Raw genomic sequence first — 27762 nt, 5'->3', positions numbered from 1 at the left:
TGTCCTTGATCTGATCGTGGTGTGCCTGAGTGAGGGAGTGATCCAAGCTGGATGCAGAAGAGTCATCTTAATTTCTCTGATATTTGACTTCAGGTGACACCTCTTGGGTGTTGGTTTCCTAAAATTTGGATCTAGGAGGCGGCCTCTCCCTTTGCTTAAGGTTGCAGTCATTGCTGGTGTGGGATCATTTGTCCCACAGCTGGTGAGCAGAGCTGTTGCTCTCCTGAGCGTGCTGCACGTGGAGACAGAGCTTTGGACCCCCTTGCTAAAGACCACCCTGTGAGAGCCTGTCAGAAGCACTGCTGCGGTGTGCACGTGAGCTGGGCGCAGCTTAGGCTGAGCAGAACTAAGAGGTGAGCTGGGTTTGGTGCTGGGTGGTTGCTGGGAGGTGTCTCAGCAGAAAAGCCAGGCTGGGGTGTGCACGCTGTGTCAGTCCTCATCCCAGCTGGCAGTGAGAGTTGGAGGAGGGTGATGGGTGCTGCCTGCTCTCGCTGCTGCACCGAGTTTGTGGCACAGCAGCACAGTGGTGAGTGAGCTGGGAGGGGGACGGACTGCTGCTGTGCATGGCTAGGCCAGAGCTGGAGGTTTGTCCAACACGTGCGTCATGCTGGTGCAGCCATTGCAGCTGCAGCAGGAGTAGAAGACAGAAGTTTTCTTCGTGAGAGCAACACCAATGATTTGATTCAAATGTATAACTGCTATGAAGATGGCGAAGAACAGATCCACCTGAAAGACATGCTTGATCACATCAGGAATGAGCATGTGATCAAATAGAGCCAGCATGGCTTTCCCAGGGGAAGGCCATGCCTAACCAGTCTGGCGGCCTTCTACGATGGAGTGGCGGCATTTGTGGACAAAAGGAAGGAAACAGATGTCATTGACCTGGACTTGAGCAAGATCTTTGACATGGCCCTCCACCACATCCTTCTCTCTAAATTGGAGGGACGTGGATTTGACAGGTGGACCACCTGGTGGAGAAGGTATTGGTTGAAAGGCCACAGACAGAGGGTGGTGATTCATGGTTCTGTGTCCAGGTGGAGGCCGATAACAAGTGGTGTCATCCAGGAGTCTGTCTTGGGACCAGTGCTTTTTTACATCGTTATCAGGGACACCAGTGATGCAATCAAGTGCACCCTCTGCTGTTTGCTGAGGGTGCGTCTGACACAGCGGAAGGAAGGGATGCCATTCAGAGGGACCTCGCCCGAGAGGTTGGCCTAGGTGAATCTGATGAGGTTCAGCACAGCAAAGTGCAAGGTTTTGCACTGGGGCTGGAGGAATCCCAGGCATTCCTACAGACTGGGAGGAGCGGTCCTTAAGAGAAGCCCCGCAGAGAAGGACCTGGGGGTCCTGGTGGATGAAGAAGAGAACGTGAGCCATCAGCGTGTTCTTGCAGCTCAGAGAGCAAATGGTACCCTGGGCTGCATCAGAAGAGGGGATGGCCAGCAGGGACAGGGAGGTGATTGATCTTCATGATCCTTGAGGTCCCCTCCAACCCGGGCCGTTCTATGGTTCTGCGATTACACTCGCTGTCCGAAATAATGGCAGCTGTGCAGAAGCTGGATATATGTGGGGACAGCTCTTGTAAGCAGCTGATTTTAAGACCTTGCCCTAGTCGAGAGTCTAAATTGCGTGTCAGAAGAAAGCTGGGAAAGTGGTTATTGCTCATTATTTTTCATTTGCTGATTCTTTCTTTAGGGTTCCTTTTCAAAAGGAGATTTTGGTGATGGAAGCAGTTGAAGAAAGAACAAAACCAGCTCTTGCCAGGAGTGCTTGAAGTCCCTGTGGAGAGAAGCAAAGAACCTGGGCTTCCTCTGGGATGCTCCCCACCATGTCTCAGGAAGGAGACAGCTGCTGTTCCAGTTTCTGCTCTATGTGTGGAAAGGTACGCCTGGGTTTCTTCTGCTTGTTTTCTCTTTCTTGTTCTCTCTTTTAAGGAGAAGGGGTGGAGCAAGGGGAGACCCACTGGTCATTTGTTACCTCAAGAACAGGATGGATTCTGCATTCACCGTGAAAAACCTGGGCTAGTAGCACGGGCGTGTTTCAGGCTGGACTCTTCTTTTCCTGCTCAGTTTCCTTTTGGCTACAGGGAGACAGCTGTCGAAAGGTGTGTTTTCAAAGCCACTCTAGAAAACCGTGTTTCACTGTTGCAGGTGGTTCAGTGTGCTCTTGCAGTGTAGATGCGTTTGCTGTAGAATCTTAGTGGTTTCTGTTCCTAGGGGAGGACTGGGAGGAGGTAGTGAGAAGAGAATTCAATGCCTTGGGTGTATCTTAGTGAGAAATGTTGGCATGAGGTGCTGAAAGTCTTCAGCTGTAAAAGGACAGTGAGGCTCAGACTCCTTAACCTGCTGGAGCAGGGCGGAAGCAAGGAGTGGGCACTGCCCTCCCAAGTGCAGGCTGCACTTGGTTATGGTCTGCCAGGTCTCTGCTGCCCTGGGTTTCTTCTGAGAAGTTTGTTGGAGCTGCTTGGAGTAGTGAAGGGTGGGGAAGAAGTGCTGTTCAAGAGCTAAGGCTCTGCATGATAATTCTGGATGGATTGAACCACGGTGTCTGAAGACATAGCTTCCATCAGAATGATCCCAGCATTGTGCAAGTGTCTCAGCTGAACCCCCTGAGCAGGTGTCTGAGAGCACCCGCCTCCTCCAGCTGAGCCATAGGCAAGCTAACTGTGCCCAGGAATTACAGCTTATGCAGACTGAATATGCTTCCAAGTGTTTTCCTTAGTGATAAACAATGTCCCAGCACTCTGATATTCCATCTCCGGCACAATCTGGAGCATCTCTGCAAACCATGGGTGCCCCTTCCCACCACCGTTTCTTCCTTTCTCTCTTTAGAATCAGTGTGGTGCAGTTCCCTGCGTTTGTGAGCCGCAGCCAGCAGGCTGTAAGAGATCCAACTGCACCTTTAGCACACAGAGGGACGTGATGGGGATGGGCCGTCCTTATGCTGAAGGGAGTAAAGGCTGTTGATGTAGTCAGAGGCTGTTGATGTGGTCTACCTAGACTTCAGCAAAGCCTTTGACACTGACCCCCACAGTATTCTGCAGAAGCTGGCAGCCCGTGGCTTGGATGGGTAAACTCTTGGCTGGGTAAGGAGCTGGCTGGAGGGCTGGGCTCAGAGAGTGGTGGTGAATGGAGTTAAATCCAGCTGGCGACCAGCCACGAGTGGTGTTCCCCAGGGGTCGGTGCTGGGGCCTGTCCTCTTCAATATCTTTATTGATGACCTCGATGAGGGCATTGAGTGCACCCTCAGTAAGTTCGCAGATGACACTAAATTGGCTGGGAGTGTGGACCTGCCTGGGGGTAGCGAGGCTGAGATGGCTCAGGGGAGACCTTCTTGCTCCATATAACTTCCTGAAGGGAGGTTGTAGTGAGCTGGGGGATGGCCTCTTCTCTCGTGTTGTTATTGATAGGACTAGAGGGAATGGTGTCAAGCTGCGGCAGGGGAGATTCAGGCTGGGCATTAGGAAATAGGACTTCTCAGAAAGGGTGGCCAGGCACTGGAATGGACTGCCCAGGGAGCTGGTGGAGTCACCAACCCTGGGGGTATTCAAGAAATGTTTGAATGTTGTGTTGAGAGATATGATTTAGCTGAGAAGTATTGGTGATGGTTGGACTGGATGATCTTTTAGGTCTTTTCCAACCTTGATAATTCTGTGATTCTGTGAAGGGAGAGCTGGCACAGTTTACTGGAAACCCACAGAAGGTAAAGTCTCGGTGTGCCTCAGCCCTTTGAGAGTGATTTCTTGGCTGCTGGATTAATGACCTGCCTTCCCTCTTCTCTAGCAGTGCTGGGTGGTGTTGGGTTTCACAGAACCACAGAATCACCAAGGTTGGAAAAGACCTACAAGATCATCCAGTCCAACCATCCACCCATCACCAATAGTTCCCACTGAACCATGTCCCTCAACTCAATGTTTCTCTGTGCTCTCCTCTTGCTCGCTTGAATGAGTGACCTTCCTTTGCTTTAATTCTCTCCACACGTGCACTGCAGTGCAGTAAGATACAAGGTGGCCTTTGCTCAGGCATTGTGGTCATTGGCAGAGAAAAAGGCATCATCTGTAGCAATTGGATCTAAGGGAATAAAAAAACTGACATTTATATTCTGCATAATGCAAAGCCTGCAGTGGGGTATCTTAGCTGGTATAATGGGGTGGGGTGTCCTGTCTTCATTCCTTCTTATCTACATTGAGTTGTCCCTTGGCCAGGAATGCTGGGGATGGCACACGGTGATTCAGCTGCAGCATGGGGCCTGATTAATGTTCCCTGGTAATCCTTCCCAGCGTGGCACTGCCTGTGCTCCTTCCACCTTGTTCAACGTTGGCACCATTGCTGGCTGCCTGTTTGTTTTGCAGCTTCTCTATCCAATGCAGAGCCCCAGCTGCTACTCCCTGCTGCTCCATCATGTTTTTGTGGGGGCACATACCTCTGCCCCACACTGCTGCCCCCCAAAGTACAGACACCACAGGGTTGCTGCAGGTGATCCACCACCTGCTGAGCCTGCCCAGTGCACAGCCCTCTTGCTGCGGGATGCTGTGAAATACAGGCAGATAAGACAGTCTGAAGTAAGAGGTAGTTTCAATTCTAAGGAGGTGCGGAGTCCATCAGGTGCAGCTGTAAGCAGGAGGTTGGGTAAGAGGTGGAGCAGAGAGGCCATGCTGCAGCAGGCAGTACCATGTACCCCATCTCCTTACATTCCCTGTGCGTGCAGATGCAGCTGCTCACCACAGTAGACAGGATACTGAGTGGGCACACAGATTGCCCAACCTGGTGGCCACGTGTACACGAGCCCCTTTTGCTTTTCCAGTGGCTGTTATTTCATGTTTCCCCTCACCTCTTCCGTGCTTTTACAAAAGTATGTAATTGCCATCATCAGGCTCACTTGCAAATGCCTCTTCCATGTCCACACAGAGATCAACAGGTTAAGCTCAAAGCCATTCAAAGCCATTAGCAGTTCTACACAATCACTGCCTCCCTCTGTCATGGGTGTCAGGCAAAATAAAAGTAGACAAAAAAACCTCCATCAACTGTATGTTACTTTTTTAAATAGACAGTGAGGGATGGAGAAACCGCATTTTATGTGGCTGCCAGATCCCTTCCAACACAACCATGTGGTGATTCCATGAAAGCTATGTTGCCTCAACAGCAACAGAAGTGACAACTAGGAAATGCAAACTGGGAGACTGTTATACCTGGCATCACTCAAGAAACACAACAAGATAATTTTGGCAATCAAATAAACAGACAGAACACTTGGGAGAAATGAACTGGCACAACAAAGACACTTTTGTTCCTCTATCTGTGATCTGCCCTCTTCCGTCCTCATTCACTGCAATTCCAGCAGCCAGTCCCTGGAAAATGGGGTTCCTTCCAGGTAGAAGAAAAGAAAGCTGCCACCAGAAGTGATGCCTACCTTTGCACAGTTCATACTGATGTAGATCAGAACGAGTTGTTTGCCCCCAAAAAAGTAAACAAGGCAAACAGAAATCAACTGTTAAAAGTAAATATAGGAGAGAGAGTTCTGAGATTTGGTTCTGCCTGAGCTGCACAGAAGGGGGCTGATGGATCCTCAGGATTCCATTCAGAAGGTCCTATCATGACAGAAGAACCACAGTTACTTTCAGGAACAGAAACAGTTCTGATCTTCCTGGCAGAGCTTCCAAGATCTCAACAGATATGACCTGAAGAGAGAAGCGAACAGGATGAAGAGACATTGCACTGGGGTTATTTTATTTTTTAAGTTAAGCCTCGCTAATGTGGAGGTGACACAGTAAAAGGCATGCCTGTATGTCCATGCTTTGCTGCTGGCCCGCCAGAAGGAGCTCTACCTCTGCAGATCCTCTCTGCCTTCTGGAGGGATGTTGCAGGGCTCTAAATCACTCATTTTGTGCTCCCTTTTTCTTACTGGCAGCTAATGGAATGCACATCAAGAGCAGTGAAGCGCTCAGCATCCTTGCTGGTGTCCCTCAGAACCACTGCAGCAGTGGGGAGCAGTCCTTCAGGGCCGCCAGCTGACATCTGTTACCAACAGCATCTCCTGCAATGGCAAGGCAGGGGTGCAGGTGGAGGCAGAGTGCCAGGCAGAGCTGCACCCACAGCACCACCTCCAGAGAGGGCATAATCACAGAAAATGATGTCATCAGCAGCCACAAGTACGGCCTTCAGCTGCTCCAGGCACTAGATGCAGAGGTGCATGCTGGAGGGGGCTGTGGTGGCATAGAGCCTGTCTGCCCCACATCTCTCAGGTCTTTCTGCAGTAGGGGGCAAGTGATTGGCACTGATAGAGCCTGCACCCAGAGTGGATGCAGTCAGCAGGCTCTCATTCAGCACATATGATGAGGGTGCCCTTGCATTACCTGCAGGAGGCACAGACCATCAGTATCACATCCTAAACCCAAATTAGAGGGGGTGTAATTTCTGGGCTTCATTAGGAGTGGGGTTGCAGAAGTTACCATCCCTTTCCAGACTGCATTTGAAATGTTGTGCCTGGTGTGGGACAGGTCAAGAGGGAGATGGTCAAAAGGGAAAGGGTCCAGCAGAGGCCTGACAGGAATGTGGCCAACAAGGTGAGATGGAGGGAGCTGAGCTTGACTAGTACAGCAAAGCCCTCAGCTGTCTGAAGGGCAGTCAGAGCCAAGCCCTTCTCAGCACTGTCAGGCTCAACAGAGCAAGGGTCAGCAGCATGAGCTGCAGTGCTTCCTGGCCTGTGGGAGGTCCAGCTGAGAGATGAGGAGCATTCTTGCCTTGGGGCAAGCTCCTGGTGGAGTGCTGGGACAGCTCTCAGGGAACTGCATGGCCACCATCCTCAGGGTAACCTCCAAGATCTCTGCATTTGTGTCAAAAAGGGGTAAAATCCGCCTGAAGTACGCAGTCAGCACAGCACCTACAATTCCTAACAACGTGATTTCGTTCTGGCACATTGTACATCTTTCTCCCCTCACAGACAGGAGGAAAGACAAAGGGTTGATACTTTTTCCAAATACGTAAGAAAGGTAAACAGTTTAATGAAATAACAGCTGTTCCTGTCAGCACAGAGACTTCAACAGGGCTGTGCCATGATGCTGGAAAGCCAAATCCAACAGGCAAATGCATCCCCATGATGCTGTGTGTGCAGAACAACTGTTGAGAACAGAACTGTTTCACCCCTGCTCACACCTCCCCGATTCTCAGTTCATCTTTTTGCGCTTCCTCTGGCTCCCTGATGCTTTCTGCACAGGCAAGGGGAGAGAAAGGGTGCCAAGCTTGTGATTTTGATCCTTCTCAAGTCCTGGCATCCCCTTTGCCTTGGAGACCTTCAACCGCATGGCCCTTGCAATGTCCATCAACCTGGAAAACAACAGAGAAACGTTGTGTTAGTGGGGTAGAGTGGTCTCCTGGGAAAGACACTGCAGAAATGAGCAATAGCTTTTTCACCTCAGGAGGGAAGCTAGGAGGCAGAAGCAAGCAGGATGTCTGCTCTGCATCCCAACACAACCACCAGAACGCAAACTGGAAGTATTTAAATACTACAAGGCAGGGAGCCTTGCTGGAAAGGCTAGAACACTACCAAACTGGACACGAGCACCCCAGAGAGTACTATAAACCCACGGTGCCTTACTCAGTGTACAGCAATCTTGGAGAAAAAAAAAGCAAGCAGCCCGTATTTCCAACAGAATCCTATACCACGAGTGACAGGATGGAAAGAACCTAGTACAGAGAGCATCTCCTCTTAACTGCTGAAATACAGCAGTCCTAGATGTAAACACATTTTGGATGAGATTGGTACTGAGCAGGGCTTGATCAAGATGTCACCAGCCAGAACACACCTGGAGACTTGTCAAACACAGAATGAAGCATGTTTGAGCAAACGCAGCAAGGAAATGAAAGTTCTGCCTCATCTGGGGCCATGAGAACACACCTCAGAATCCTCTCAGCTGACATTACGTCTTTAAAAGAAAAACAGATTCAGATGGCAAGAGATATCTGGTGCTATTCAAACAAACCTCCCACCATAAGCAATGATCATTCCATGGCTAAATCAAGAGCCTCGCAGCCATATCCCTCATCTTTGTTTTTCTAACATGTTGCTGCTTCTCCCACTTTTTTCTTATCACCACGCTACAATCTATGCTCCCAGCTCCAGTAGAGCACTTAAAAGCAAAAACTTTGGTGTTTGTTGCAGAAAAAGAGCATGTCTTTTATTGAAAAGCTTACTTCCAAAGCAATAAAATTTTAAAAAGGTGGGAAACCAACATTAGATTATACTGTTAATGCCACTATTAGTCAACAAAGAGCAGAACTGGAGGCAAAGCCCAGAAATCTTTACATCAAATCTGACTACAGAGCTCACAAAACCAAGGGCTGGTAACAGCCCCGATAACTTCCAGTTATCCCAGAATCTTGATATTAAATCCTTCTAGAAGCCCCAACATATCTGTTTCTAGTTTTCCAGTTACAGTCAGATACAAATCTGTACTTGCATCCAGACTGGTACCGAGCTGACACCAGATCTCTGCTGAAAGAAGGGATTCAGTGAGGAGCAACATGACTTAGCAGGCAAGATACAGCACTGGGTAGCACCTGGATAGGTTTTCTGCCATTTTGATGCTGCCTGCCTCAAGTTTTTCCACTTTCAGATGGACAAAAAGCCTCACAGTGCACCTGAGCAGGTTTGTGAAAAGCACTCTTTCAAAGCTTTGACACATAGAACTACCCCATTAGACGTAGCAGGGCTTGAATATAAAACTTCAACACACTCAGAGTCTAACTGCAACATAGGGAACTCACAGCGGGTATCGCTGCACTATTTGGGCACAGAAGAGGCTCCAGAGCCCTCTTCCCCAGGGACTGCTTGCACGAGGACCACAGGCATCTTAACAGGCATAAGCAAAAATGACTCACCTACTTTCGTGGAGCTTCAAGTCATTCTGCAGGACAGTGAGGTCAACTTGGAAGTTTCTAATGTGCAGAGCCAGTGCAATGACATATGCTGCAATTTTAGTCTTCAGCGACGCAGATTAAATTCTGAACACTGAACAGCAAGTGTGAGAACAGATGAAAAGCAGAGAGTTAGCAAACCCAAAACACAACCACCCACCAGGTGCAGACAGAACTGGAGCCCCAGTTAGCTATGACAAGCATTTCCGAGACATGAAAAAAGAGCTTTAAGAAACACAGGTCCCTGATCACAGAGGCCTCAAGGTCTTCCTCAACAACTGCCTATGTTTCTGTTCAAAAGTGCAGGTCTCTGGAGATGTTTACAGGTTTATAGACTTGACTGATTCACTGTCTACAAACACTTCTGTCTCTGTGGCACACTGGCAAGATGACAGCGAGGTGAAGCTGATCTGAAGGTACTCACTGCAGCCATACACAACACACAGAGCAGGTCTGAAAGCATTTATTTTTACTGTTCACCTCTGGTCTGAGTCTTTATAAACAAATGCACCCTTGATGGCCCACACGGATTCAACCTCTCTGTTAACCTCCAGTTCACAGCAAACAGCAGATATATGATGGCTGAGCAATGGCAGTTATGCTACGCAGAGGCTGTTGGATTCTTGAGAAAAGGCACTGTAGCAGCAATTACAAATCTTCTCCCTCTTGCTGATCAAGTCAGCCTGGTGAGCCTGGCTAAATTCACAGGTACAGGCTTGTTTAAGCACACATGACTCTGCCTCTCCCAGTTATGTTTCTGACTTCCATTATTCATGGATGAACATCAGCCATAACAGAATATTTTACCTGGCCTGGCCTGCTACTCAAGAGAAGCTTCTGCTGTTCCCGTTTTGGTGCAGTGCTATTTGATAATGACTCTGTGGCCCTTCAAGCTGTTTTCTACATCCTCTGAACATCAATAACATCAAAGCAATCACAGTTCCTTACCCGCCATTGTTGTAGGTCAGTGAAGTGAAGTTCTTCATAAGCTTCCTGCTAATGATGTGGGGGCATTCAGGACCCATTGGATCTAGAATAAAAAGGGGTTTCACAGTGAGCACCAAGACTGGCTATTTTCACATCCATTTCAAGCCTCCTAGACTAACTCTTGTTGGATGACCCCAGCGTCTCCACCAATGCAAAAAGATATTTACAGACAGATTTACCTTCCTCACCCATCTTACCAGTCACTGAAAAGGCTAACGTTGGAATTTTTGTAAGAAACAGAAACACAAGGTCTGTGAAATACAGCAAGTCCTGAAAACTTCAATCCAAACATTTGTGCACTGCTTTTGAGAAAAGCAGTTCCTGCCACTTTATAAGAAACATTCTGAAGACTGTCATCCACACACTGAGATACTAAGAAAAGTCTGACACAAAGACAGCACAAAAACACCTAAAGATTGCATTGTGTACTGCATGCCTCTTGCAGCTAAAAAATGGAGGCTAGATGAGGAAGAGCACTGATAGTTTCCTGCCTCCTGGCTTAGGAGTAAAGCTTGACGATATAAAATGTTTTCAGGTACAGAAACCATGAACTGTCTGTAAGCAAAAAAGGAATCTCAAACTCAGATGTAAACTATTTTATCTCCTACAAATAGGATCTCACTGCAGGACCCTGATGTATGACAGTTAGAAAAGGACTGAAGAGAATGACACACGTATATCCCAGTAGGTGAAGATCTAAAACTCCACAATGGCATGGAAATGCTGAACCTCATCATGAAACAAGCTGAACTGTAACTGCTGCATGTAGCCATTTATCAAACAGGTAACTCTGGGAAGCTTCATTGTTTGCTATTATGGTAACTACAAACCAAGTCCCAGCAGGCAGCTGAAAAGGGTAAGAGTTGAAAATTGTCTTACGCTTCTTCTTGATTATTTTCAGGAAGCTGAACTTAATAAGGATGTCCAGGAACCAGAGGCATCGAGCTTTGCGGTCCCTGCTCTTCTCATCAGCAGGCAGGAATTTCAGCTCTTCTAAGACAAAGGAGCAATGGCTGAAGAGGAAAGAGGGAACATGAAGACCAGAGAATATCATAACGTATCATAGTATCATAGTATCATAGTATCATAGTATCATAGTATCATAGTATCCTGCGAGTTGGAAGGGACCCTAGAGATCATCGAGTCCAACTCCCGGGTTTCGAGCCCCTTGTGTAGCGAAGCGGCACTTCTACCCCCTGCGCCACAAGGGGGATTCGAACCCGGGCCCTTCGGTGCCACAAGCAGCACTTTATACCAATGCGCCACCAGGGGCACACGATTAGGACTAGCTGGTTACAGCTGCCATCCTGCCTGTAAGAAGAACCACGATTTCATAATGCCAGCCTTAGCTATTAAAAGGCTGCCTGTGGAAGTATTACCTTTTCTCTTCTGTTTTCTTGGCAATTTCCTCTGGAGTGATGTTAATAAAGGCTGCTGCTGGACCCTGCAATGCTTCATACTCTGCTGGAGACAGAACTGGATGGACTTTAAAGAAAAGAACATGGTTCTTTCTGGTTCTGAATAGCTCACAGTGAGATATGGTCTGTCAGCTCTTGCTATGGGAGGTGTGAGATAGGGAAGTGGGGAAAAAATTATAAATTAGCAGAAAGTAACAACAGAACTTGTTGTAACCAAACCAAGTGTCTCTGAGGTACAGTGGCTCAAACACAAATAATTTCTCATATACTCCTGACATCACTGCTATTCTTAGCTGAACAGCTCCCAACAGGCAGGCATAGTACCCCTGTCTTTGTAGGGAGGAAGAATACAGAACTGGGAACCCCAAAGCCTCAACATACCAACTTCCTGCTATCAGCTTTTGGTTTGTGAGGGGAGAAGGCTCAGCCCTGCTGTCACATGCCCAGCAGCACTTTCTCCACATGCCAGACTGCCAACAGGAAAGTTTACAGGCACCAGAAACCACACGGTCACTGAAAAAGATACTGTCGTCAAACTTGTAAACATGTTCTGGATTGTCAGCATCCTCATGACATGGTGGTAGGAAAATGGACATGTTCTGTTCATCGTCTTGGGCCACATCCTGGATCAAAGCTTTGGAGGGAAGAAGGAAAGAAGAGAGTATTTGGACCGTGCAGACAAAGCCACAAAGAGTGGACTTCTAGAACACCACCAAAAATGGGCAGAGATGGACAGTGATAACACTGTTTTTCCTAGCGAAATAATAAAGCAGTTCCTTTTCCAATAAAAAGTTTGGCAAGGTCCCCAACACGTGCCCATCTCAGCAGTTAAACCAACCTCCTCCCTTCTTACTCAAGGAAAACACCCTTCTTCTTCCCACCATGTTTGGCAAGGAAAAAACAGGAAAATGGTAATTTTGATTGCCTTCCTCAACATCTCAGACAACATTCTTACCTGTTACCCCCTTTGCATCTATAACATCTGCTGCTGCTTTTGTCACAGCTGTATTGAGAATATCATTGCCCACTGCATTCATTCGCCGAGAGTTCAGAGCTCGCTTCTGCTTGCTGGTACCAAATGCCTCAATGCACAAATCCACCTGCGTATAACACAGAAGCAACGACAACACACTGAACTCAAGACACTTTGCATGCAGGAAGAATACCCAGATAACCACTGCTTGTTCTACAGGTACGTTTTTAAAGTAATTCCAAACATAACGCTGGGTACAAACAAAGCATATGACAAAGAAATGCAAAAGGGCATGTTTTACCTGGGACTGTAGACAAGTCTAAAGTATTTAGGAACATACTGCTAAGCTAGACACTAACAACATGCTGTCTCAAAAACCATCAGTGCATAGAAAGAATGCTGACCCTGCACAAGTTTGTCCTGCAACAAATCAAACATCTCAGTTTCAGACAAGTATTTACCACTGTCTGCTGGATAACTACAGCACATTATGATATCAGGTTTCAACCTTACCTTTTCCCTGTAGGATTTATTCTGATAATCCCTTGTGTCATCAGGAATTAAATTATCTACAAAAGAATAAAAATTAGTACACTTGGCTTGCAGCAGGCAGGAAAGTGCATGTACTGGGTACCCCTCTAATCAATTACAGAAGGGCTAGGTACACCACTTCAGGGTCTTCTCTACAGGATTTTGTTAATAAAATACGTTGAATGTGAAAGATTATGTACCTAAAATAAAGAGGGACAATTTTTGCTACAAAATCTAAAAGCATAATGCACAGGTTGCAGCAATACTAAGCTCCTGTTGCCTAAAAAAGAAAACAGTTCCTTAAAGATCATATTCTCAGGATTATTTCCACTAGATTCAGTAATAAAAAGCAGTTCTGCTGGGGAAAAGCTGTTTTCTTTTTCAGTGAACGATTCAGTCTACTAACTTGATTATTTCCAAGCTTCCCTCAGCAGGAGAAGGGCTGCAATTATCCTAAGCAGTGACAACTTTATTTCTAACTCTGGTATTTCCACCCTCCCACACCCGAGCTCTCTGCTTAACTCTTCCCCTGACTATCAGCTGTGATTCTGCTTCATTCTCCCTTTTTTCATTCCATACTGCTCCCCAGGCGTGGACAGTGATGTATCCTCCTTCCCTCATTCTAAGGCAGCACAGCAGAAATAAGAGTAGGAGGAAACAGGGCAATGCTGTCAGTAGCCAATTAGTCAGTTTTGAATGCATACATATTTCCAAGACATTGTGACCTCGGCACCAGGGTTAAATACAGAACTGTCCTACCTGACAGTAAAGGTTGCATGTTGAATATTTCAGCATTATAGACTTCCATTTGCCCAGAATCCTTGTTTAAAACACCAAGAAAATACCTGGGGAGAACAAGTGCAAATGATAACCATTTACAGTCTCAGAGCTGAGAAAAATTAACTTGAAATCTATAGAACAGGTTAATTTGTAGCAAGTTATTTTTCATTTCACACTTCAGAGGAGCAAACCCAAATAGTTTGTGCTGCTCCTCACCACAGAATCATAGATCAGACTCATAGAACCCTTAGAGTTGGACCTTTAAGCATCATCCAGTTTGTATTTGGAGAGAAAAATTTAATAATATCATGACCCCTTCAAAAGAACCAGCACAAGGACATTAAATGGCTGGAAGCACCTCGTCTTAACAGTTTCTGCAATTCTGTTTACTCTACGTTGTGTCACCCCACTTCTACTTTAAGTAACCCCCGTGGTCAGAGTAGACATAAACCACGAGCAAACGCTGCAGGACAAATGTAGCGCGTTCACGGGGCACAGCACTCACTAACAGGAGCCTGACACACACACCAAATGTACTTCAGAGCTCTGTAGGTTAGCTATGACAAAGTAAGATGATTTTACACTTGGTTTCCACTTATACAAGAGGTTCTTCTACCAGAGGATGGGAACGATCCCCCATGCAAAATAGTTCTTAGGAATTCATGGGAGCTGCCTCGAGGCTACAAAGGTCACCTTCTAAAACCAGCACATGTGAAAACTGGTGATTTCACCAAGGCTTCCCATTACAGCACGAGGCACAGACAAGTTATTAATTCATACAGCACCTCCGGACTGTGGCCCAGAAGTTAAATGCTGACCAACGACCCACTGGTTTCCTGGATACTGATCTGGACAGCTAAGAAGGAATAATGCTGTTGTCCCCAGGTTTCAGCCACGTGCAGACACCTTCTCACTCTTCTCCAGCAGATCTAAACTCCACTTATGTGTAAGATCACAGCTCCCGAGGAAGCAGCGTGCAAAATGGTGCGGCTGCCAGATGACATCAACTGCCCAAATCCTCCTCATTCGCACCACGGCCTCAATGGGAACTCACCAGTCACCTTGACAGAAGGCTACAAGGCCATTTCATTTGCGCAGTTCCTCTGCTTTCACCTTCTTGTCTCTCGCACAGTGTGGCCAGCTCCCCATACCTGCACAGGGAGCTGCATTTCATGGCTCCGCTGCTGAAGTTATTCCCCACGTATGAAAGCCTTTCAGTTTCTGACACCTGGCAGACAAAGAACCATGACTTGAAGAGCGCATGGTTTGAAAGCGCACGTTTTCCTGCACGTCCTTCAGTGACACGAAGCTCAGCGCTGCCACAAGCGCCAGCTTTAAAGCAGCGGGAGCAGCCTGTGAACGAGGCAGCAGAAAGGAGCGTTCTGTACCAGTCTGCTCCTGCTTGCAGCGCTTCCGGCTGCGTGACACCGTTACTCAGCGCCTCTCTAAGGCTACAGAAGCAGCGTGACAGATGTCAGCATGGGCCGCGTGGCACAGAACTGCGGAGAGCCACCGTGACAAAGCAGGGAGCTCAACGCGCAGTTTTCCGTGCTGCACGTAAAGCTTCAGCACCACCCGGTGGCCGCGATTAACCCGATGGAGGCGGAGCTCGCACACACGTCGTAAGTGTTTGTGTCTCATCTCAGGGGTGTTTCGCTGTGGGTTTCGGATCAGAAATCACTCGCTCCGAGCTGACAACGCGCCGATCGCTTTCGGCTCTAAGGCACACGGCTCTGCCGCCGGGACCGCCCGGCCTTACCAGGATCCTCCGCCGCCTCTTCCGGGCATTGCCCACCTCGCCGCTCCGGTACAGGGAGAAGCGCACGGCGTCGGGCCGCTGCAGCTGCCCGTTGGAGAAGGTCACTGCGGGCGGAAGGAGAGGCCGTGAGTCCCGCAGCGCCACCCGCCGCCCGCCCGGCCCCGCCGCCCTCCTCACCCAGCAGCGCCGGCTGCTCGCGCTCCGGGTCCCCGCGGTAGCACCACGTGGCGCTGCCCATGGCGCGGGATCGGCACGCGCGGCACGGAGCCCCGCCGCCGCCCATTGGCCACGCCGCGATGCCGCCGCTTCCGGCGGGCGCTCCGAGATTGCGTCACTTCCGCTCGTCGCTACGGCGTCATTTCCGCGGCGGGTTCGGTGCGCGCTGGGCCCGCGGTCGGAACTCGGCCCGGTCGGAACTCGGCCCGGTCGGAACTCGGCCCGGTCGGAACTCGGCCCGGTGGGCCTCCCGTGGGCTGCCGCCGTCTGTCCCGGCCCCGCCGCCCGCCTCGCTGTCCCGGCGCTGAAGGAGGAGCCTGGAGCGGGGCTCGTCGGGCCTGTAACGGCGGCGGTGCGTAAGACCGGCCCCCTGGGGGAGGGGCGCAGCGCGGGCTGGGCCGTGAGGGTCTCCCGGCGGGCTGCCTGGGCGGTAAGGGAGCCGCCCGCACACAGCAGCCCTTCCTGCCCATAGAGGCGGTCCAGGCACGGCCCGGATACCCGAGTCACCCCGAGGGGCACGCAGCAGAGCGGGCCCTCCTGCCTCACCTTTGTGCCGGTACCGCGTTGCTCGTCGTAGCCGGGCTGTGCAGGACGGGACTTGGGTGGGGGGGTGCCGACTGCGCTGCTGACTGCACTGCCAGCACACGGCGGCTCCAGCCCCGCCTGCTGTGCCTTGCTAAGGGCGTGAGGCATCTGTTAGGCCCAGCCTGCAACTGGTGGCTTGTCTCGTGCTGGCAGACCCATGTGGTGGATAACACAGTCTGCTGCTGCAGCGCTGTGCTGTAAGCGTGTCTGATACAGGCACTGTAACAGTCTGTGTCGGCACTGATGTCTGTGTCAAGCCCAGAACGCAGTTCTGTCTTGGAGCTGACCAGACGTGCTTCATTTCTTCCTCCGCCCTTTAAGAATTGCTCAGGGGTTTCATTCAGCACCCACGCTTGAAAATTGTGGCAATTGTCGTTTAATGAAATGTTTTCATTTCCCATCATTGTGCGTACTGCATAGGTCGCTCTGAAAGTAATGCCTCCTGTTTATTCCTGTGCAAACTACAACAGATGGATCACTTGGTAGAGCATAATGCTCCATTACCACGTGCCATTTTTCAGCATGGTAACCACCATTAGCAATGCATTCTCATTGGTGACGAGCGAGGGCCTGCGTACCACCCTCATATAAATCTGCACCAGCAGAGGTGACATCTGTCACCACTGCAGAAACACGGCATCCACCACCTCACCGTGCTCACATCTACTCTTTGTGCTCCACAAGAGTTCAGCAACTATTGATGAATGTCGTTGGGTGCTGTTTTTTCTGTGTGGAGGAATTCAGCAACTCATTTCTGCTTCATACGCTCTTCCACGTCAGATGCCACCAAGTAGATCAAGCTGCCAGAATTGAGGTGGCTCAAATTGACTTGGACTGGCAGAATAAGGGCGAACTATTTCTAGCTCGATGGGCCCATGAGACCTCGGGCCATCAAGGAAGAGGGAGAGAAAAAGAGTCCCCGAGAACCAGGGGGCCTACTGTAATCTCTAGGCAACAGGCTGGAACGTTGCTGATAGAGGGAGACGGCAGGGATGGTGCGCTCCAAAAGTGATAGATAGAGCGAAAAGAAGGACCTTCCAGCCTGGGAGCGAGATTATATACGTGTCCTCCTCCGGTGATTCGTCTCTGGCCGCGTCGTCCCCTGGGATATGTAGTTCTCCTCCAAGAGCTGAGTACTCAGGATGCTGCCATTCCACAGAACTGGAGCATGAACCTTCCACACTTCCGCATACCCTCTGTTGTACTTCTGTATGCCATTAACAACTACACTTTCTTTTACCACCAAAACAGTTTGCCACTATTTGTACCCTCAGTTAATGATTCATACTGCACATGATGTCATGATGTAGAATATTGACAGCAACAGCACAAAACCATGACACACCTGAACCATACCAGAGGCGTGCAGAAATCCCTGCACCCTTTCCTCTGTTTGCAGCTTCATAAAATGAACAGCCAGCACTCTCACCAGCCTACCCCGGAGTCCACTGTGCTCTGAGTAACAGTTCCAGATTTTAAAAGGAGAGCTTTAAAAATACCCATGCTGGGGACAATGGGATTATGAGAGTTATCCAAACAAACTGTGCGGGAAGTGTCCTCTGTACTTGGTTTCATCTCTCTATCCGTTGACAATGCAAGCTCTTCTAAGGGTGAAATTTGGAATAATTTTTCTTGCTTAGAGCAATTGCGACCATCGCTTTGGGGATGGAAGCGGTAGCTAATTCAAAGGGATTGTGTTCTAAGAAACGGGAGCTGATAATTAATGATCATCTAACAGTTCTGGTTTCTAGGCATTAGTAAGATGAACTAAAATCTCATCGTTTGGGTTCTGTACTGTGCTTTTAGCAAAGGAGAAACTAGAGAATTTCCCATGATTTAAAAAGTTTGCAAGCTTCACCTATCTCAAAGTGAAAGTTAATTTCATTGTTTCTAATAATTCCATATATTGCAGATTTCATACTGCAGCTTCTCAGCTCTCTGAAACTGCTTACTCCATGCTTAAGATCAGTACTTTTGTGCACATGTGAAGATTTGGTTTCCGGATGGAGTAATACCTGAATGCATTTTTGCCAGCGTGTTGCAGGAAGTAACAGGACTGTATTCTTGATCACAGTGCTCCTTTTCTTCTTTTCTGTTCATTGAGTTGGTTTTTACTTGTGGTGTCTCTTTTAATGTTTTGGATTGTATTAGACTTGATTGATATTTTTAGTATACTCATGTTATGTGCTCTTGCTTTGTGTTCTAGGAGACAACCTAGGAGGTCATCAAAACAGACAGCACTACCAAAACATGGATTGGAGCTGAGAACTGATCCATCTTCTGCTTCCGAATGCGAGGCCAGTTACTGTGAGAAGGGGAATCGAAGACAAGAAGTGAAATCAAGTGTTGCTAGAGGCAAAAGCATGAAAACTGCCCACAGAAAGAAACCGGTGAAGGAGCAGAGAAGTTCAAAAACAAGCAGCCTGGTGACCCTCCGGGCTTCTCAAGAAGATGAGGAGGAAGCAGATGACTTTGAGCCTGATGATGAAGACGAATGTTTTGCTGAAGAGGAAGTAAACAAAGCACCAGTGTTTGTTCCAGTAGGTCTTAGATCTCCTAAACCTATTCCTGTTCAGATAGAGGAGACGATGCAAGAGGTATAATGTAGCTGTGTTCTGTGTCCATGTTTGTTTTGTTTCTTCAAACAGAAGCTTTTACTCCAATTGCAATTGCTAGTACTTGTTTAGTTTGTTAAGAATAGTGCTGACAGTAGCAAGGATGTTTACTTGACACATGTACTTGATTTCAGATGAATGTACATCAGCCTGGGATCCAAACAGTGTTATGAACTATCAGCAGGTCTGCAGGGTGCTCACCAGGTAATTAATCTGGGACTAGATTTAGGCACAGTCTGATGTGCTTACTGCATGTTTTGAGGCCTAGGGTGGAGCAAATGGAGCATTTCAGTTCTACATTTGAATGTCAGGGAATGAGAGAGATTACCAGTACAGTTTCTGGTTTCTCCGCAGGTTTGTCCTCCTTTGTTCTTGTGATATACTTCCTGTAACATAAAACTTAAGTAATGGGTTAAGTTTAAACATGTATCTGTTACAAGATACAGCCCTATATCTCTTTAGTTTAGGCTGTAGTGGTTGACACAGCAGTGGAATCCACTCCTTCCCTGTGCTCCAATGTAACCCTTCCACAGGCTGGAGGTATTTCAAGGAAGATCCTGCTCTGTCTGGTGCGGGCAGATCCAAAGCCTGTGGTCCTTACATTTTGGCAATTATTTTTTCAAAAGCTGTTTTTGTCCTCTCCCATGAACTGCTTTTATAGTTAAGCCTGGAGTAAAGGCCTAGTGTTTAATTGTGGTTTAGACTAGAATTAGAACTCTAAGAATGTAACAAGACTGAGTATCATCTCAATTGAACAAACACTAGAGTGGACATTGCTTCCAGCTCTCCTTTTGGTTTACTACTAGTAGTTCTCTTCCTCTTTTCTCCTGTTGAAATCCTTCTTATTTACATAAATTAATCATACTGTTTCTTGCTCTGAATGACAGTGAGAGAATTTAAAGCAGAAATATAAAATCAACAAAATCCGTTTGAGTTAAATAGCCAGCTCAAAAGGTCTCAGCTGGATAACGTAGATTTTCTGATTCTTCTAGTTGGTTACAAGCAGCACTGCCAGTTCTTCCTCCAGTTGCTTCCTTCTTTAACCTGCAGTATTGTTTAGTACTTGATTTGTGGAGGGATTCCATGAGATGTTCAATGTCTGCTAAGCATGTAGTTTATTAGGAAAAAAAATAAAGTATTTGACAGATTTTCTACCAGGGCTGATGAACTGAAATGTTTTCAAACCAATTTTTACAGCTGGATATATCTCTGAATATCCCTGATGTGCCGGTGGCTACTAATGTAGAAGGTCTTTCTCATGTGTCTGTCCAGCCAGTCATACAGGAGGAGGAAAAAGGAAACACCTTACCAGCTGTAAGAATGCCTCTTTTTTTTGCACATCTTATTCAGCATTGCCATCTACTTTGAGAACCATCTCTCAGGAACTATTGATAATTACGTTCTTTCTCCTTGGGGAGCCAGTTGATGAAGGAGAGAGATTCCCACTGTGTCCTCACCATGTCTCCTTCACCTTCCTTTTCTCTCTCTTATTTTATAGCAGATACGAAGCTCTGGCCTCTGACTGGTTTCCAGGCCTGCTTGTGACAGTATAGATATGGAAAACTGTAACATTTTGTCAGCTCCTACTATGTATTTTAAAGCCAGGGTGACCTCTGGGCTGAGAATTCACCAGGATGCATTAAAGACTGATTTTTATGTAAATACCTGATATGTTTTTCTTTTTGCTTAAGGAAGCAACTGAGCATGAAAATCCAGAAGCGGACAAAGGTAGATATGCAATTCTCTTGTTTGTGTCTTCTCCATTAACATGCTACCAATTTGTGGTTACCCTTGGAGAGAATTTCAAAATTCATGTATTTTAGAAAAAAAAATGCTCACGAGGTGCTGGATTCTTTCATGTTTTTTTTAACAGGCTTAAACTATCTACATTCTTCTGTTCTCTATCAAGTAGATGGACCAAGCATTGCAAAGTTTTGTTTCTTTGAGTTGGAATGTGCATTTTCTGAGTCCTATTCTGTAGCTATCTGTACTGGGAGAAGAGAAAACTTCACAAACCACAGAATCATAGAATGGCTTGGCTGGAAAGAATCTTAAACATTATCTAGTTCCAACCCCCAGCTTACAGCTTCCTTGAAGTGTTGTGAAGTGATAATAAAGTGGCCAGAATCTAAGCTTTGTCCTCTGTATGTAAGGTCTCTAACTCAGCTCTGACCAGAAGAAAGTACTCTTTCCATAGGAGATATGTGTCCAACCCTTACAGAACTGTTGCTTTTCAGAATTGCTCTCACTTAGGAATTTAATTACATTCTCAGTCGTTGTAAGGAGCACTTGATATTGCCTGGGCTATGGTTTTAGTTGAGGGAGGTGAAATCTACTGTCTTGCTTTGGTTTATTTCGGTACGATAATTTTGGAGGATGGAAATGTTTAGTTTTGTATGACCAGTTAGTTAGGAAACAGAAGTTGAAACAGGGATATAGTTCAGTGCTACGGGTTATGGATATCTGCATTGAAACACTTTTCTCCCTTTCCATTCTTGGTGGCTTGGTTGGTTATGAGATGCAGTGGGATAAAGTAAGATGGAAAAGATCATGGATTGAGATGTAGACAGAGAGATCATTTTACAAGACAGAAAGTTTATTTTATTGCTAACTAAAGGTAGAGTTGAGTGGTGAGAAGCAGGGAAGACTAAAACACCTCGTCCCCACCACACTTCCCCATCCTGGCCTTTCCCACCTTCAGCTTGACACCTTCACTCCTAACTCCCCTTTCCCCATGCTGCTCGTGAACAGAAGAAGCAGGAGCTGCAGTCAGCCCATAACACTTTACCTCCACCACACCTCATGGTTTTCCACTGGTCTAGTATGGGATCTTTCCCACGGGATACAATCCTTCACAACCCTTCAGCGTAAGCCTTCTCCACCATATTTCCTCCAGACTGCGGTTCCTTCAGGGGGTGTCATTCAGGGAGTTCTGAATGTAGTGGATGAGAACTGCCATCTGTCCATGAGTATCTTAATTCAGGAGTGGCAACAGCGTAAAAATGCATTCTGTGCTGTATGGATGATAACATCAAATGCTTTTGGGATGTGGGTACATGAATTTCTTGTAAGTATACTTGTGATTTTTTACCTCTGAACAACTTTGTAGGAATTAGCGATGGAAGCACTGAAGCTGCCATGACTTTACTTGCAATGGGTGATCCAACGTTCCAGTGAAAAGCAAGCACTGAAGGTATGATCTGATTTATGAGACAAAGTCTTCCTTGTGCATTCTGGGTCCACCTAAGGAGGAACAGAGCAGTAGCTGCAGAGCTTCTCTACATGAGGCTGCATAGCAGGAGGACAAGAGTCTGGGATGGGAAAAGCAAAGCACCTTACCAGGTAGTGCCAACTGCATCACTGTGTGTTTCTGAGAGCTATTTAAGGAAGGGTGTGTTTGAATTGATCAGTGTTGGCTGCACAGATTGGACAAAAGGGAGGATCTAGAGTTAAATGGACATAAGTGATCTTTCCAGACCTTTAAATTGAAACATAGGCCTTCCCTTCTGACTAGCTGTAACCTTAGGTTACCAGGCTTTTAGTCTAGTTTTTGGTAGATTTTCATAGAGAATTTATCATTTACTTTGACGTTTTGAATATTAACTTTCTAAATGTTGCTGTTCTGTGTTGTTTGCTGTTCTAACTAGAATGGACACACGTGTTACCTGCGCAAGATGAGATGAACGTGGCCAACAGTCTTGTGAGCCACGATGAGTCAGAGCAAAACAGAGCTCCTTATCAGTGTGTAGTTTCTTCAGCTACTTCTGCCAAGGTACCTTGCAAGGATGGAAGCAACGTTAATGTGAAGGATCGAAGCACTTGTGCAGGAACAGGTGCTGAAGAATATGTCAAGGAAAATGCAGCAGATGCCAGGTTAAATTACTACTTCAATTAATTTGTAGAGACAAATGCTCTGACGCTGCTTACTTTTGCAAGGTTCTCTCTGGAATTTTGTCTTGAATTGCAAGCAATCTTGCTTTAGTGAAAATTTCTCAGCTTGGGTAATTTTCTGTGTCACATGGAACCAGCACCTGTATCTTTTCTTTATAATTTTTGCGATGTTGTTCTGTGATTTGAGAGATGTGAAATTTATTCCTCACTCCAGCAGTTAATTTATGTTTGGGAGGGAAGAATGATAGAACTTTCTTGGTATGAAATTGCTGCTAATCCTTAAGATCATTTTCCCAAAGTACTTTATGGCTAATTGGGCCAAGGCAGATTGCTTAACTGTCATTGCTACTGCGCTCTCCATATAGAACAAATATCAAGGAGCAGTGATCTTCTATCATTGTGTTTGTCAGTTTTACTCAGATATTCGTCATAGTTAAAATAGATGGAACTCTTTTTCAGAAAGAATCTAGAGATCATCATGTTCTGTTGTTTGGAAGACTGTTGACTGCTTGAACAAATTATCAGCTTGTACTCTTCTGTAAAAACATAACTGAAGCTTTTACTTAAGTTCAGCAGTTCTTTTGCTATATTTTTAACCAAAACTTAGTAGCATGTGATCAGTGTTAGATCACTGATCATCTCACATTTTCATGTTTCAGTTATTTTGATAGAGGACGTACTAGCTTGCAGTAAATGTACTTGTTCCAGTTACCAAAGCAGCTGATGTTTGCTTTTGTTTTGTTTTCTTTTCTGCCAAATAATGCCTCCTCTGTCAGCTGCAGTCTGTGTTACATCTGTTCATTGTCATCTGTTTTACCTCTCTCATCTGTCTTGTACAGCATCTTTGCTGAGAATATCTTATTGCTAGATGTCAAGAAATCAAGAGCTATGCTGATGGCATTTCTCCTTCTTACCTTTAGCAACAGTTCTCTGCCTTTGGTGAACAGTATGAGACTGGGAAGAGACAGTCTCCAGAAGTCAGATCCAAACACTGGAGTACTGAAGTCTAATGAAAGTGCAGTTCAGAAGCCTCTTAATATGAATGTAGTTGTGGAACAGCTAGACAGTGTTCAACGTGGTAAGTCTGTTTCTTATCCTGGGATTTTAAAATAGTTTCTTCTAGCGGATTAGTGGCTCTTTATAACATAAAACTGAAGTGATTTTTCCAATTCCCGTTCACAGATTACGTGTCAAAGCTGTACCATGAGATACTCATTTATTGTAGTTTTATACATAAACCAAAGCCTCAATTTAAAATTAAATGAAATGTCAAAATCAATTACTGGTCTGGCAATGACAGAAGTACAGTACAGTGTGCTTTCCTTCTGTTGCTAGTGTCATTGCTTTCCATCAGAACTGGAAGGGGAGATGTACAGAATAGTTTTGTTTTTCATAACGCAGTTATGGAAAGTAGTGATATGTAAGGTGGCAAAGAGCACAAGATACCAAGGCAAGATGTGTAGATCATAAATACAAGACATAAATTTTAACCTACATATATGCCAGCATTTTTTAATAAAGAATGTATGTATACGACGTATATAGGAGTAAACTTCGGTATGTATATTTATACAGAACTACATACATATGCATTAAATACAAAAACTCGTATTTAAAATGATATACAAGAAAATGCTCAAATTGCGTAACGTAACTTATTAATCTTAAAATACAACTTCATATTTCTTAGAGTCTATGGACTTGAGAGGCAGTACAGAAATGCAGGAGGTGGAACAGGTCAGGGTCGGACCAACTTCAAGGGATGCTTCAGGCCTTCAGAATTTTGGAACTAGGATGGAACTTGTCAAGCAAACGGACAACAAAGGGAGGTAGGAAGAAATCGTCAGCTAAGATTCTTCTAAAATAAGAGCTGAAGTGTGTGCATGATGGAGATTGTGTGCTTATGGACACTGTGTGTTAATTGCACAGAAGTTTAATTTAGACTTCTGTTTTTAAGGTTTTTATTTCTCAGATGTTACCTGAAGACTTTTGAGTGTCAATGTTAATCTGTGCTTGCTGTTGCAGTACTTACTGATCAACTTGCTACTTCACTGCCTGCCAACAAACTGTGTCTGGAAGGAAACATTCATTGATGGATCAGTTTGCAAACATTAGTGAGCTCCTAAGCTTTCTTGCTTGGTCGTGCCTTTATTAGTAAAGTCTCAAGTTAGTGGTGTTATGGAGATTTTCTACTGAAATATTTCATATAGATCTGTTTGAATGTTGTGTATGTTCTTTAGTAATTTTTAAACAGGTAACTGTGTAAGCCTCACAGTAAAGGCACAATTAGAATCATATTATACAGAGTTTAAGCCCTTACGCAGGGTACCCTTAATTGGTTTCAAACTATCTGATCATACATCTTACAGAACAGAGAAAGAGATGAAAGATGTTTGTGGAAGTTCTGGGCACTTGTCACCAGAATGTGTGGAATCTCACCTTGGGCCAGAGGATGATCTGGATGAAAGTTCTCTGGACAGAGCTGTGCAAAATCCTTGCCCTGCCAAGGACAGTCAGCGTACAGTCAGCTTTGCTCAGGTAAGTCATTTCATTCAATTACAGCCTGGAAGTGCCCGGTTTCTCAAACTCTGTAGAGGGAAATATTTGGTGCAAATGTGTTCACCTGTTTTACAGACCTGGTATTTCTGATTCTATTTAGTTATTTTTGCACAGATATAGTCACATTTAACCATGACGGTTAAAGAAGAAGGTTAAGAACTTCCATGAAGGGAAGTTCTTGCTCTTTTCTCTCAGCAGTGAACGCCTGCTTATTACCTCTGCCGTGTTCAGCATTTGTTAGAGCTCTTTGTGACACTGACTCACATACCCCTCAAAACCTGAAGGTGGTAGAGGGAGAAAGCCCGTGTATTTTTCCAGTAGCTTAGTGAGCTGTAGTGGCTCCTGAAATGTTGAAGTGAATGCCAGCAGCAGTGAATGTGAGTGGCTGGGCTGGACTGTGCAAGTGTAGAGCAAGAGGAAGAGGAGAATGGGAGGTGATAATTGAAGAAAACACACTTTTCAGCTGCTAATCATTTAAAAGTAATGCAGGGCGCCAAGGTGATAACTGCTTGTTGGTAAAAGAAACTAAAACAGAGCTTGGAGGTTTGGAACTAAGACTTGGGTAAGATATGGGAAAATCGGTATTAGAAGCCCAAAATACTTTCTTCCTGCCAAATCCACAGGCATGTGCAAAAAGCAGGGTCAATATTTATTGCCATATGTCCATCACCATGCTCTGATTTTGTGTCTCGTAGAGCATTTTAAGTAATCTTCAATGAGAAGATGCTGGATTTATTCTACTTGTGAATTTCAGGAGATTTTTGGACTGAACCTGTTACTGTCTGCTTAGCAAATATTTTCCCCTGCTGGAGAGTGCTAATAACTGAAGGTGTTCATGTTACTGTGCTGTAACACAGTTCACTTTTTAGTCTTTGTTGGTCTTTTAAAAAGTACATGCGCTGTTTAATCAGTCTCTGAAGAAATCAACAGAAGGAAAGCAGAATTCCCGACAGTACAGTTTTCAATCAGCTGAGCCTTTGAAGGGTTTGGAGATGTACTTCTTGGTTCTGAAGTGAACTTGAAAGAGAGATGGTGGAATTGTAAGCAGCTGGATGACTTCACTAAGCTCTGTTGTGTGCTGTAAAGATTGGGGGTGCGGCTGTACAACTAAATTTCTCCAGCTCTTTCCATACAATGTCTGTAAGATTTTACAGACTTTAAAAGTAGATTGTGAATTCTCTAGTCTTAGCGGTGGTTTTGAACAACAAAATGACAAAAAACTGAAGAGAAAAAAAAAAGCCCTCATCTTTTAAGCCATTTTAATGTTATGCTCATTTTTGGACTACAGTGTTATCAATGAAAGGGAATCACTGAAGTTTTTTAATGAGTCTCAACTCTCTTACAGGTAATCCTTTCCAAATGAAAGGGGCTTCAACAAATACAAATGTTCTTACTGCTGCCCTGCTGCCTGAGCCTATTACAGCAGTAGATGAGAGAAGCCAGTGTGAAACTTGAGAGAATTCAGGGAAAGCATCGTTTCACAATGTAGCGTCCAGCCAAGAGGAGGTGATGTGCAGGTTAACCTCCAGCAGGAAAACAGAAATAGGTGAACAAGGAAAAGCGGGAGATAAACACGAAGCAGCACAGTTGGAATGCACGGAAAGCCAAACAGAATCTTCTAAAGCTCCATTACTCAGGTACTGACAGAATGTTTCTGTCAGCCTTTTCTGTTAGATGTTTTTCCATACTCAGTCATTGATATCCTCTTTCCAGTTAGTACTACTAGAGCAGCACTGCCCTCCTCTGTGACCTGTAAGAATTATAGGTCTGTCCTCAGAAATTGAAAAGGATTAAACTGTCTCCTTTGAAATTTGGAGTGTTTTAGACATTAAATAGGCAGATTGACCAAGGGATGATGCTACTGATGTACGATCTGTTTAGGCACTGACAGATGCCTCTTCTGATACAGACATCCGTGAGGCTGTAAGACAGACTTGGGGTCATTGTTTTTCCTAGCTCAGTCTAATGCTTAGATATGCACCCATCCATTTGTTACGATTTTCGGCCTCCTGCCAATAAGATTTGGGTTTGATGCAGTACTCGCCATGTTTCTACAAGTACTAATTTTGTCTTTTCCCCGTGGGACTTTCTAGCCTGACAGCTCAGAGGATATTGCTCTTATCTGTCCATCCAGCTATCTGAATTATGTTTTCTTGTTTTAATATACCATTCTACAGTATTTAAATGCTTTAGTTTCTTCTCTCTGTTGTACTTGTGCACACTGTTTCTGACTGTTATTTGTATCTGGTATATCTGCAGCAGCTGGGAAACGATGAATTGAAATAAAGAATCCTTGCTTTGATACAGTTTGTACCTCCTCTATCCTTACTTCATTGCTGTGCCTTCTGATGTTACATTATGTTTATATTATATGGTGTTATATTGTTTTTCCCCACTGATGACGTGACGTGTGCTCTTCTGAGTTCTTCCTGCAGGTCTGTGTCTCTGTTCCTCTCAGAAACCGCTCTGAACATCTGGTAGTTACAGGCTCTAGTTCAGAGACGAGTCACATATTCTTGTTCTCAAGGGTGGAGGT

General features: G+C 45.7%; 2 long non-coding RNA genes and 1 pseudogene across 2 annotated transcripts; 2 read left to right on the top strand and 1 right to left on the bottom strand.

Moving 5' to 3' along the window:
• Positions 1-7162: 7162 nt before the first annotated feature.
• Positions 7163-15650, bottom strand: LOC140264235 (DNA-directed RNA polymerase I subunit RPA49-like; annotated as a pseudogene).
• A 3224-nt stretch (positions 15651-18874) lies between these two features.
• On the top strand, positions 18875-22628 carry LOC140264632 (uncharacterized). Its single transcript, XR_011906063.1, has 5 exons — positions 18875-18980; positions 19974-20090; positions 20468-20504; positions 21886-21969; positions 22424-22628. It is a non-coding gene; the product is annotated as an uncharacterized lncRNA (long non-coding RNA).
• Positions 22629-24362: 1734 nt separating this feature from the next.
• On the top strand, positions 24363-27528 carry LOC140264633 (uncharacterized). The gene is made up of 2 exons (XR_011906064.1): positions 24363-25205; positions 26572-27528. It is a non-coding gene; the product is annotated as an uncharacterized lncRNA (long non-coding RNA).
• The last annotated feature ends 234 nt before the right edge of the window (positions 27529-27762 follow it).

This window comes from Excalfactoria chinensis, chromosome Z, assembly GCF_039878825.1.
Source record: "Excalfactoria chinensis isolate bCotChi1 chromosome Z, bCotChi1.hap2, whole genome shotgun sequence".
NCBI classification, from domain to species: Eukaryota; Metazoa; Chordata; class Aves; order Galliformes; family Phasianidae; genus Excalfactoria; species Excalfactoria chinensis.
Note: the sequence above shows the minus strand (reverse complement) of the source record. Positions and strands in the feature narration are given on the sequence as shown.